We start from the raw sequence: 13,513 nt of genomic DNA, 5'->3' as shown, positions 1-13,513 counted from the left end.
TTTAGGTGGCTGAAAGCTCTGTGGTTGTCTTTCTGCAATCCTGCTTCCTCCCTCCCTCTCGCCCCATTCCAGGTAGTAGCTGAGCCATAGGTAGGCTATTTGCATCTCATTCATTTTTCCTCAGCAGCTGCTATAAAGGGGATGATGGGAGGCGTCTGTGCTTAATGCACTCGGAGCCTGCAGCTAGAAGGAAATTCATTATCTCTTGTTATAATTAAACTGCCAGACCCTTGTGGAGGGACTAAAATATTTCAAACACATCTCTTTGCCTCCCAGGGAGGAGAGAAACACAAGGTTGGTTTGTGGCACTGAGGTGGGAGTCTAGGAATTTGGGGTACTCCCATTGCATACTTTGGTGTTGCTCAGGTACTCCAACCTCCCCATCCACCCAGTCCCTTCTCATGCATTTTGCGCTGTATGCGGCTTCTTCCTGTTCTCCCTTGGAGACCTTTGGGTTGACTGGGAGAAATGAGGGATGGAATGGTTGTAAGGGAACATAAAGCTCTGTGTGGGACCACAGAATAGATATAGGACCTGATCATAGGACCACTTATTGCGTGTTTGACTATAAAACACATCTCTTTTCTTCTCTGGGTCTGTTTCTTCATCTGTAAAAGGAGAGAACTAGACTAAATGCTGATGTGATCTTGGGTGATCTGAGTCTCTTCATTTAAAAAATGAAAGGATTGGACTATGATCTTTGACACTCCTTCTCGATTTAAGTCCATGATCCTAAAGGCCTCTTTCAATTCTAAACCTATGGTCCAAATTATATGTGTATGTGTATACATTTATACACATACACATATATATTTGTGTGTATATACATACGTATTCATGTGTGCATGTGCTTTTGTGTATATATGAATGGGCTGAGAGTGCTGACTTTAGTCACCTGCCCTAGGCTCTATATATGCTTTTCCAGATCCACGCTGAACCATTGTTCAGACAATTTGGCCTGTGTGGATTCCAAGCACCCACCTGTCTTTGGGGCTTACCTCAAGGATACAAGGCCTATAAAGTATAAAAAAAAAGTGTGAAATAAGAATGTGTAATAGAAGTGTGAAATAGAAGCGTGCAAATATGTGTGACATATAAGTGTGAAATGTATGTAAATATAAATGTGAGATATGTGTCTAAATATGTGTGGAAAAAGTAAGTAGAAAAAAAATTGAAGTAGAAGTAAAATGATTTGTGCTGTAAACTGTCAGAAACTCAGAATCTCCCTAGTCAAGAGATCATGTGATCAAGGGTCTTGAGCTGGGAGACTGAAGGATAGGCTATCAAGGTCAACCCCTTCTTCTTACTGAGGAAGATCCAAGTCACAGGCAGATCAGGTTACATGCCCAACTCACTCAGGAGAGGAGGTAATAGAGCTAAGATTTGGACTTAGTACTGCTGACTCCAAAGCTAGTACTCTATGATACCCCAAAGGACAACCACTGTTAATTAACTATGTTCTGGAGAAGGAATAGGAAACCATCTCGGTCAGGTTCATTAGAATCCACTCTTTATTCTTGGGGGCCCAGGATGTTTCATACAGTTCATTTTCCTCTGGGTGATGAGTTACTGGTTCTAGTTCCTTGTCTGCTTCAGGGACAGGAGGGTAGCTTTCTCATGAAATGACAGGCTTGTTGGAAGGCTGGTGAAAGGACCAAGCACAAGGCTGGAGACCCATCCCTCTATCCCATGAAATAGATGTAAGTCATGTCCATGATGTAGTGGAAAGAATGATGAGCTTAGAGTCAGGAGCCCGGGTATTATCTGGCTTTAAGCTTCAGTTTCCTTTTTCTTACAAGAGGGATAGTATTTGTATTGCCTATCTCACACAGTTGTGATGGGGAAAATGCTCTATAATCCTTAAAGAACTATAACCATACAACTTTTTAGTATTATTCTCTTCACCAACATGATCTCCACCTCCACTCCCACTGGCCTGTCTTGCCTGAGAGAGGTGGTCACACAGAACACTTTCAAGTGCAAACATTTTAACATTAGTTTTTTCTTCCTTACAAATATTCCTCTGGCTTTAAGTCCAGTGTCCAATGTGAGCTTCTCATTTCTTTATTAAGCTGATAGATGACGGGAACAATATTGAATAGAACGTATCTGAATTTCACCGATGTTCTTCACAAAGTCTTTGATGATATCTTTGAGACAAGATAGAGATGGGAATTGGCGTCGATTCAATTCAGAATCATTTATTTGGGGCAAGACTTTGTACTGGGTGTTGGGATTACAAGCACATGGGGGTAAACAGTCTCTGCCTTCAAGGATGACAATGCATTTAGGTAGATTCATAGAGAATTGGATGAGGATTCCTAAAGGATGCAAATGTGTGCATGCTTGTCAACAAAACATTGCTCTGTCAAATGAAATTGCCGAGTTGTAGGATGTCAGAGATGCAAAGGATCGAGAAAGCAGAGAATTCTACTCCTGTTTTACGGATGAGAAAAGCCAGAAACAATTTGAAGGTGCTTTGTAACATATAACCCCCCCCCAAAAAAAAAAGTAAGTGATTATGATCATTCAATATGTTCAAATAGATCTGTGACCTTACCAATGTGTTATTCCCTCTACTGATGACAATTATACTTTACTCAACACTGGTCATCCTGTCTGGCTCTTCCATGTCCTCCCATAGGTTTGCTTTAGGAAATCCATCCAATGTGCCGAGGGCCTTTCTCATTTTCACTGACTTCTCTAGGGTACCACCAGAACACAGGCTTTCCTTCCATTCTCCCTCATTTTCACCAACTGTCTGTTCCATCTTTTTGTTTGTTTGTTTGTTTATATGTTTTTTCAATGGACCCTTTATCCCAGTTCTATGTAATTCCTCACTTGTAATGAGTTATAACCTCTTTCTTCTCTGAGATTATGAGTTCCTTGAGGGCAGAAACTGTCTTACTTTTCTTTTCGTATCCTCAGCACTTAGTACAATGCTTAATAAATGTCCCTTTTTGAACATTCATTCATTGCCATCTGAGCAATATTCCTGTACAGTTCTTCAGAGACTGTTATTAGTCAGTAAAAATTTAGTAAGTATCTACTGTTTCAGTCACTGGACCAAGTGTTAGGGATGTTATTTAAAAAAAAAAAAAAAAAAAAAGATACAATATAGCCTCTGCCCTAAGGTGCTCACAGACTACTGAAGGGGACAACAGGCAAACAATTCTGTATATCCAAGGTATAGATAAATAAAAAATAATTAATAAAAATAAGGAATTAGAAATAAGAGATATCAGGAAAGTTTTTCTATAGAAGTTGGGATTTTAGCTGGAACTAGAAGGTCAGAGGCAGAAATGAGGAGGGAGATCATTCCAGGCATGGGGGATAGGTAGGGAGAATATTTAGAGTTGGGAGATGTTCTGACTTTTGCCTTAAAACAATGATTAGTCAGCCACTCCCCAATTTGAAGGAGAGAAGGGCTCATCTATAAACTTGAACAAAGGAAAAACAAAAAGAGAGCAAGGAGTGCTAGAAAGATGAGAACTTAAAATATTATTTCTGCTAAAAGAAAAAATAGGAAATGAGTTGAAAGTCCATCACATTATTGCAAGAATATTAGAGAATATTCAGAAATGTGAACATTCCTTGGCAACTACTCAGGTCAACATTGATAAGGAAAGCAGTGGCCAGTTACTGGACCAAGGGAGCAATTTATGGAAGATACTAGTAATCACTGGAAATTTGAAGCACTGATCTAATTAGTCTCTGCTGCTAAATCCATGGGAATAGTGGGCAAGTTACTCTTTCTGATTGTACCCCATTTTCCATGTCCTCCCATAAGTTTGCTATAGGGAGTTCATCTGATGTGCTGAGGGCCTTCCTCACTTTCACTGACAGCTCTAGGAACTAGAAGAACACTTGGGCTTATTTAGAAAATGATTTGAATTACTAAGGTTTCTTTTGAGCTTTAATAGTCTTTGCTTCTGTAATCTGGTCTACTGCAATGCTGTCCTAAACTTTGTTCTATCCAATATTTAATTATTTGTCCTTTGAATACAATCCTATATCTCTGAACTCGGCATTTTCACTGATTCTCCCCTCTGTCTGTAACTCTATCCCTCCACATCTCTACCTCCTAGCTTCCCTGGCTTCTTTTTTCTGCTTACAGGATTTTATTTTTGCCAGTTACATGTAAAAATAGTTTTCAACTTACTTTTATAAAATTTTGATTTACATTTTTCCTCCTTCCTTCCCATCCTTCCACTCTCCCCAAGACAACAAGCAATCTGATATAGATTATACATGTGCAATCATATTAAACATTTTTCCACATTAGTCATGTTGTAAAAGAAGAATCAGAACAAAAAGGAAAAAACCACAAGAGAGAAAAAACAAAGAAGTGAAAATTGCAAGCTTCAATCTGCATTCAGACTCATAGTTCCTTCTCTGGGATGTGGACAGCATTTTCCATCATGAATCTTTTGGAATTGTTTTGAATCACCATATGGCTGAAAAGAGTAAATTCTGTCAAAACTGATCATTGCACAATGTTGCTGTTACTATGTACAATGTTCTGCTCACTTCACTCAGCATCAGTTCATGGAAGTCTTTCTAGATTTTTCTGATATCCATCTATTGATCATTTCTTATAGAACAATAATATTCCTTTACATTCATATGCTATAATTTATTCAGCTATTCCCTAATTGATGGGCATCCCCTTGATCTCCAATTCTTTTCCACCACAAATAGAACTGCATATGTTGTCCCATTTTTTTTATAATCTGTTTTTCCTGGAGATTTTCAAGCCTACTTTTTAAAAGAAGTCTTTTAAAAACTTTGTTAATCTTAGTTCCTTCTTTCTGAGTTATCTCCCCCACCTCTCTTATCTGAACATGTTTGCACATTGTCTCCCCCATGAGATTTTTTTTTCCTTTTTTTCTTTTTTGTATACTTCAGCACAGTATCTGGCACATATTTTTTACATGATGTTAGTTGACTGATAATAATGTAAATAAAAACATACAAAACACAATTATCAAATTTTAAGTGGCACAAAGCTAGATGGAAAGCTCATCTGTCAGATAACAAAACCAAAGACCAGGAAAGTCTTCCTGGTAGTTAACAAAGCCAAAATGAACCAGATGAAATTTTGTGAGACCGGGAGGTAAAGTCTTGCAATTTAGATTAAGTAGGTGATGAAACTAATCCCCATCAGCCAATCTGGGACCCTGCCCTAAACAACTCCCATAAACAGATCTCTCCTGGTTTAACAACAGTTCAAAAGAAATTGGTGTTTCCCATAGTCCACAATCAGCTTAGTATGAGTCAACAGTGAGACTTGGCAGCCCAAAACATCTAAAATACCATTTTAGCCATCAGAAATAGAAACAGAGAGTCCGGATCCCAGGCGTTAAGTGTCTCATTGTTCTCCGACTTCAAATTCAACATTCTTTTCATTGTGCTATGTTGGTCTCTACAGAAAAGACTTCAACATGCTAACTGACTTCAAATATTTGAAGGATTGTTTATTGAAAGAGGGACTAAGCTTATAATCTGGGGACTTTGATCCCAGCTGTCCTCTCCCTAACCCCCAAGATGCTGGATATCCCTGAGCCTTGTTTCCTCATCTTAACGCTATCTTTACAGAATGAGCCAGAAAAAAAAAAAAAAAAAAAAAGACATTTTGGCTTATTCCAAATAAACAAAAAATAATTTTCTGAAGATACAAAAATGACCAATTTATTCTAAGCATTCTGTTAGGGGGAGTATTCTGTTCATTTGAATAATCTTGAGAAAGAAATATTTTGATGTTTCTTTTTTCTTCATTAATCAAGTTAGATCAGCAGCTACATTAAAATAACTACTAAGAGTCTTTCAAACCTTCTTGACCCATCACAATCATCATTTAACGTTTCAATTAAGATAATATTTTCTCTAAAGACCTGTTACAAGTCTAGCTGATGGAGAGCTTGAGCTGGTAAATTTATGGAAATAAAGCGACCACTCCTATTTCTGAGAGCTCCAAACACTTTGTACCCCTTATTATGTATTCACATTCTGCATTTTACTATTATTTGTGTAGATGCTTTATCTTGTTTTATGAAATAACTGTAAACTCCATAAGCGGGAGGGACTATATTTTATATTCTCTGTATCCACATCTTGCATAGAGAAGAATTCAGGAAGAGTATTAAATTGATGGGTAATGACTGAGCCAAATCATTCATTCCATAAATTGATACTGAACTCGAAAAAGGTTATATCAGATGAGATTGTGATCTCCTCGTTCTAGGTACTATAAAAGATAGGGAGTTTGTCTGGAGAAACTCCCAACAGGAGTGTATCATTTATGTGTGAAGTAAGAATATAAGCAAATAGAAACCAGACAAGTTAAAATAATCTCATTGTTTCTACTTGTAAATAGGGAAGAAGCTATTTCCAGGAAAGATGAAATCCCTCACAAAGATTTCTCAGAAGTTTGTTGAGGGCTGGTTTCTTCACACTTATAAGGCAAGGGAGAGTTGCAGCTGTCTCTGGAACTTCTAGCATGACTTCAAAGGCCCTGCTTGACCTCTCCTAGAAGCTCTTAATTAAATAATCACAACAGGAAATCATTTAGGGTGGAGGGCTAGGGAAAAGTGAAAACCCAGATGGTCCAAAGGAGATGTAGCTAACCACCGGGATCCCTTCTTAACCTGTTTCATAGGTACTAAGAGTAAATAGTGCATTTTTCTAATCCACTTCATTCATGGCCCTCTTGCATTCAGTAAACAATCAAAATAGATTAATTAATCAACGAACATTTGTTAAGTACCTACTATGTGCTGAGCATTGCTCAGTGTAGTGGAACTTTCCTGTAAATCCCTGTTAATTGGGGAGGTTAAAGTTAGTGGATCTCTTGAGTTCAGGAGTTCTGAGCCACAGTAAGGCTAAATCCAATGAAGAATCGACATGAAGCCCCTAAGAGCAGACACCACCAGCTGCTAGAGAAGGAAAAACCCAATAAGGCCAGAAATGTTGCAGGACAAAGTTCCCATGACAGTCAACCAAAGAACTGAGCCCTGGACTGCTACATTTCTAGCCGGGGGGAAATAAAAAGACCCATTCTCAAAAAGACAAAAATTAGCAAGCATTAAATGAACAGACATTTGTGTGGCAGCAGCTGCGTGGGTCCCATTGGTAAAGTAGTGATGGACTTTGTTAAATTCAAATCTCCATCTTAAATTGTTTATTAGGTCTAACAACAGGAGCCAAGAGCAGCGTAGAAAACATATACACAATTTTTTAGAGTTGGAAGGGACTTCTATAGCTGATAAAGACCTCCCTCTCCAATAGATTCCAAATCTAATACTCTTTCTACTCTATCCCGCAGCCTATTAAAAAAAGAAAAAGACTTCAACACAAGTGGTCATCCAGCCTTTCCCTGAAGACCTCTAGAGCCACATAATAATTAGTGGAAGAAACGATTTAGGAGCATGAAGGGGGGAGCTTTCTGTCTTCAAAGATCTATAGCATCAATGGAAATTATTTCTTTTTTTTTCTTTTTTTAATTTTTATTTAATAATTACTTTATATTGACAGAATCCATGCCAGGGTAATTTTTTTTTTTTTTTACAACATTATCCTTTGCACTCGTTTCTGTTCCAATTTTTTTCCCCTCCCTCCCTCCACCCCCTTTCCTAGATGGCAAGCAGTCCTTTATATGTTGGATATGTTGCAGTATATCCTAGATACAATATATGTTTGCAGAACCGAACAGTTCTCTTGTTGCATAGGGAGAATTGGATTCAGAAGGTATAAATAACCCGGGAAGAAAAACAAAAATGCAGATAGTTCACATTCGTTTCCCAGTGTTCTTTCTTTGGGTGTAGCTGCTTTTGTCCGTCATTTATCAATTGAAACTCAGTTAGGTCTCTTTGTCAAAGAAATCCACTTCCATCAGAATACATCCTCATACAATATCGTTGTCGAAGTGTATAATGATCTCCTGGTTCTGCTCATTTCACTTAGCATCAGTTCATGTAAGTCTCGCCAGTCCTCTCTGTATTCATCCTGCTGGTCATTTCTTACGGAACAATAATATTCCATAACATTCATATACCACAATTTACCCAGCCATTCTCCAATTGATGGGCATCCATTCATTTTCCAGTTTCTAGCCATTACAAATAGGGCTGCTACAAACATTTTGGCACATACAGGTCCCTTTCCCTTCTTTAGTATTTCTTTGGGATATAAGCCCAATAGAAACACTGCTGGATCAAAGGGTATGCACAATTTGATCATTTTTTGGGCATAATTCCAGATTGCTCTGGAAATTATTTCTTGGGGAAGAATGGGAGTCCTTTGTTATTCTATAATTCTGATATCTCAGAAGTTCTTTATGAATGTAGAAAGGCAAAAATATTGGTCAAGTGCTAAGTCTTATCACTGCTAGAAAAGAGTAAGAGTAGTTTATTCCCCCTTCCAAACCTGGAAATAGATATTCATTTTCTAAAAATTCAGCTTGATAACTCATGCAGATGAGTATAGTATTTTTCATTTGGTGTTCTTAATGCGTGTTTCTTATGGTCAGAGAGGCCAGACAACAGACCTTTTACAAATATAATTTTCTCTAGAAATTGGGCAGTGACTTACTTGTGCTTTCTTCGTATTGTTAGGATCCAATATCTCACTAATAAAGGGGTACCTCATTTCCATTTTCCTTTGAAAAGGAATGGTGCTCCAAAGTTCTCATCTTTAATTTTTGTGTGTGTGTGTTTTATGTTTGTGCATTTTTAAACAAACTGGCAAGTTTTGAGGACCAGATCAGATCTGTACTGAGTAAAACTTATTTTCAACTAAAAATAGGGCAGGGATTGAGAGGCTAATTGGGGCACCAGAAAGGGGAAAACCTAACTTTAAGGAGTTCAAACTCATCATGATCAAAACAGAACACATCAACCATTTCCTCTCTCCTGTGACACCCTGAGAAAATAACCAGCTCCTCCTCCTCCTAACTTCCCCATGTCGGTCAGCGGTATCACCATCCTTTCAGTTGCCAAAACAAGTAAACTTAGAGTCATCTTTGACTCCTCCCTCTTCCCTTCCCTCCCCACCCCATGAATCAGTTGCCAAATCCTAATAATTTTGCCTTCTCCATCTTTTATGTCTCTCCTCTCTTTTCCGTTAATTTCTCTTCATCAATATCCTCCCGATCAGCCTCCAATCTATCCTGTCCACTCCTGATGGAGAAATGTTTATAATCAACAGATCCTGTCACATCATTCTCTTATTCATTCCTTTGCCTACCAAATAATATCAAAACTGCTTAACATGTTGTTCAAAGCTTTCCATTCTCTGGTACAATATCCATCCTACCTTTCTAGGCTTAACAGCATAGTCCAGTGGAAAGAGTACTGCCTCTGGAGTCAAGGGTTCTGGCTCAAATATACCTCTGTGGCTTACTATCTGAGTGATTTTGGAGAAGTTACCTAACTTTGCCAGATCTTGTTTTCCTGTATCTGTAAAATAATAGAATTGGATGAGGGCTTTTGGAATCCCGTCCAATTCTATAGCTATATTCAGTTCTAAAATCCTATTCATATTCTAGGGTTTAGAGTTGTGGACTTGGAGTGAGAAAAAGCTGAGTTCAAATGTGACCCAAATACTTACTAGCTGTGTAATTTTGGGCAAGTCACTTAACCTCTGCCTCAGTTTCCCTAAATGTAAAAATTAAGGTCATAACAACTAGGGTTGTTGAGAATAAAATGAGATGATATTTGTAAAGTGCTTAGTACAGTGCCTGGCACATGTAGTATGTGCTTAATAAATTCTTGTTTCCTTCCTTTCCATTTTTACTAATAAAAGAACCGAGGTTCTAACCCAGGGCTTTGGACTACCAAGTCCAGCATTCTTTTCTTTAAGCCATGCTGCCTGTCATTCATTGTTCTCTTATTCATTTCTGTATGAAATGAATGCCTCTGATTGCCCAACTTAAGACTTTAAACCCAGTGGGGTGTTCGGTCAGTGCTGACTGCTGAGCAAACGGCAATAACAGCACCAGGCTTTTTAGAAAACAGAAATATCTAGAGAAAAGGAAATAAGTGGGCTTTTCACTCTAGACACAGGGAAAGAGAAGGAGGCCATTTGTAACTGCTGTGAGTTTTTCATCGTTTCAAAATGAGTCAAACAGGTTTCAGAGCATGCTTGGAATTTGAGATTCACCACTGGTCAAGCAAAGAGGGAAGTAAATATACTCAAAAAAGGGGAAAATGTTAAAATACCTTCTCAGCAAAATGGCCACTAGTATTATGAATGGACACCAACGAAGCCAAAACCAACTTAATACCTAAAAAATGTAGGTGGAGTCATTCACAACCAGGGAGGATTTGGTCATTTCTAAATATATGCAAAGTATAAATATAGGCTCATAAGTTTTAAAGAGGAAAGATATCTTAGAAGTCTCCTAGCCCAGTCCCTTCTTTTTATAAGGATGGCCAGAGAAATGATGTCACTTGTCCATGGTGTCACATCTACACATAACAGAGGCACTTCCCCTTTTATGCCCAGAAAAATGACTTATATGCACATCAGCACACAGGACCTTCTGAAATATGACCTCATTTGAGTTTAAAAACACAAGATTAATTTTTTGAAATTTCTTAATTAGTTATCGTAGGAAAAACTGTCTTTAGAGTTATGTAGGGCTGGGCCCGAGTCCCAGATTTTCCATATTCTAGCTGTGCTGGGTCCTTGCACAAATACCCTTTCACTGTTTGGACCCTATCTATAAAAATGAGGGCTAGGCCAAATGATCTTTCTAGGTCCCTCCTACTTGTAACATTTTATTAAAAAATGAGTTGAAAAACAATTATTAAGAACTGTCACCTTTTTAAAAAATCTGATTAAATTAAGTCATTTTTTTAAAAGTAAAAATCCAATTAACATTATTTTTTAAAATTATTTTATTGTTTTTAATCAAGGCTTTGTGTTCAGATTTGAAGTAAATGATATGTGATGGTTGCCTAGGTTTTGTTTCTGTTCAGTAGTTTTCAAAAACATAGATTTTCTTTAGTTTTGAACTGGTTTGCTGAGTATTCAGGGAGTGGCAGGACTGGCAATCTAGGGTTTTTTTTTTTTTTTTAAATCAACATCTCATTTTATTCTGAGGTTAAGCAAATTAGTGTGGCTCTTTCTGGGTTTTGACTCATTCTTTGGTTCAATCCCTATTCTTAACTCAGGAAATTCTAACATTTTTAAATGATTGTTTTAGTTCATTGTCTTTAAAATCAGCAATATATGTGTTTATTTAATTTTTAAATAATTATTGTTTTAACTGAAAAGCAAGCCTGTCCCTGCACTCTGGCCACTAATTTGCAAATGGGCTGGTATCTACATTTGGACCTTTGAGTAAATATCTATAAGAAAGACAGGAGGAACCAGCAGAGAGCAAAAAGAGGCCCCTAGGTTAATTACTTGGGGAGCTGAGGGGAAGATTCTAAGAGAATGATAAATGAATGTGACACAAGGCAGCATCTCTCGGGGCAGGGGCCCCAGATCAAATAAATATTAGCTAAGGCTGACTGGGTCCCTTGGGTGTGTGCATTCTGCCCTGTTCATTTGCATGGGGGAAAAAAAGTGTTGTAGCTGCCTTGTCTGAATTTGGGGAAATGGGTCATTTTCACTTCTTTCTGTTATTCCATTGGGGCTTCCCAGGCTCCATGCTCCTCCTCTTTTAAGCTATACGAACATTTTCTAGCCCCATGATCCTCACCCAAATAATCCCTCTTTACTCCTCAAATAGAACCATTTCTCCTCCCCTCTTTTAAGAGCCCTCCTCCCCCCCTCAACTGCCTTAAATGACATTTCCATTCCTGAGACAATCAAGTCCAAGAGAGAATCAGGTGAGTCTTCACGAGCCCACTGTCACAGATTCACTGATGGAGACGCTCAACACTCTGGGAATCAGAAGATCTGATCTCTGGTCCCAGTTCTTAAGAGCATAGGATCATAGGTATAAGGAGAGAAGGGCTCTTGGAGTAGAGGTCCTCTGGACCAAAAGAAAAAACAGAGACCCAGACAACTGAAGTGTAGTGTCCTTGGCTCCTGTATGATAACACCGAAAGGATTTGCCCAACTTGTCATGTGTCAAGCAGCCAACCTAGGATTTTATTTCAGGTCCACCGACCCCAAATCTGGGATATTTTCAGTGGATGTAAAAGGCATATTAAAATGAAGGGATTGGACTAAACGGTCTAGTTCTACTATCTTTTGTATCATCACCTTTTTCCTGTCCCCGAGTCTCAATTTCCTCCTTTGTAAAGTGAGGTCTTGCATTAGAGGAACTCAGAGGACCTTTTCTGTTCTAGTATTTTGAGATTTCCATGACGTTCCTCAATCCTACTCACAACTTCCTAAGGAAAAAATTTAAGTGCAATCACTTAAATTTAGGTGGTTAGTATTTTGGTTACTAACATCTCCCATTTTTCTATGGACTAAAATCCTAGACTCAGAATATTGAGGATAGAAGAAACCTGTGAGATCATTTATCTAGCCTACTCTCTTATTTTAGAGGGTGATAGTTGTTGTTCAATTGTTTCTGCCATGTCTGATTCTTCATGACCTATTTGGGAGTTTCTTGGCAAAGATACTGGAGTGCTTTGCCATTTCCTTCTGCAGCTCATTTTACACATGAGGAAACTGAGGCAAACGGGATTAAGTGACTTTCCCAGCGTCACCCAGCTAATAAGTATCTGAAACAAAATTTAAAACAACTTTTTAGGCCCAGCCCTCTTTATCCACTTGCACTATCTAGCTGCTTTCAAATAGTAATACCTTATTTGATTTTCTCCTTCAATAGCCCTCCGGGGTTGGCAAAACTGATATTCCATTTGACAGATGTACCTTTGAGACCTAGAATCATAAAGTTGCTTATCCCAGGTCATATAGCTATTCAGTGGTAGATTTAGGAGCAGGTTCTGGCTCTTTTGACTTGAAAACATATCATTTCCAATTTGGGACAATGTTCTACTCCCAAATACAACCAGCAGTTCAAAGAAAGACACAACCTGTGTATTCCTAGCACTTCAGAGCAAAAGTCTTAACTCTAGTCATTTCAAGTTCTAATTCTGTGATCTCATCATCTTCTGGTAGGGCCCAAGGACATTTTTGTATCTTGTCAAGCAAAATGATAGAATAAAAGCAAAAGCCTTCTTTGAAAAACCACAAATCTTGTATAAATATGAATCTGTAAACCTCTGTTAGCAAATTATTATTCCCCTCAAAGAAAGAGGGAAAGCAAAGGAAATAAGTACTGGAACCTGCTCCCTCTAGATAGCAAAGCTAGGCAAGTGGGGGTATGATATTCTCCCAAAGAATCATAATAGTTGCTCCTGGAAAAAAAATTATTAAAACCTTAACTGTCAACAAAAAATAATCAAACATAAAAAATAAGGGGCATGACTTTTTATATACTCCTTATCAAGGCTAAAAAAGAAAAGAAAGAACCGAGTGAGAGGCAGCAGGACACAGTAGATAGGGAGCCCCGTGACCTTATCGTCAGGCAGACAGATGTAGGTTA

At 38.2% G+C, this 13,513-nt stretch overlaps 1 protein-coding gene across 6 annotated transcripts in view; it reads left to right on the top strand.

Moving 5' to 3' along the window:
- IQSEC1 (IQ motif and Sec7 domain ArfGEF 1) overlaps window positions 1–13,513 on the top strand; it is a 751,998-nt gene that overhangs the window by 557,836 nt on the left and 180,649 nt on the right. The window lies entirely within an intron of this gene.

This window comes from Antechinus flavipes, chromosome 1 (assembly GCF_016432865.1).
Source record: "Antechinus flavipes isolate AdamAnt ecotype Samford, QLD, Australia chromosome 1, AdamAnt_v2, whole genome shotgun sequence".
NCBI classification, from domain to species: domain Eukaryota; kingdom Metazoa; phylum Chordata; class Mammalia; order Dasyuromorphia; family Dasyuridae; genus Antechinus; species Antechinus flavipes.
The sequence above is the reverse complement of the archived record's forward strand: the minus strand, read 5'-3'. Positions and strand labels throughout refer to the sequence as shown.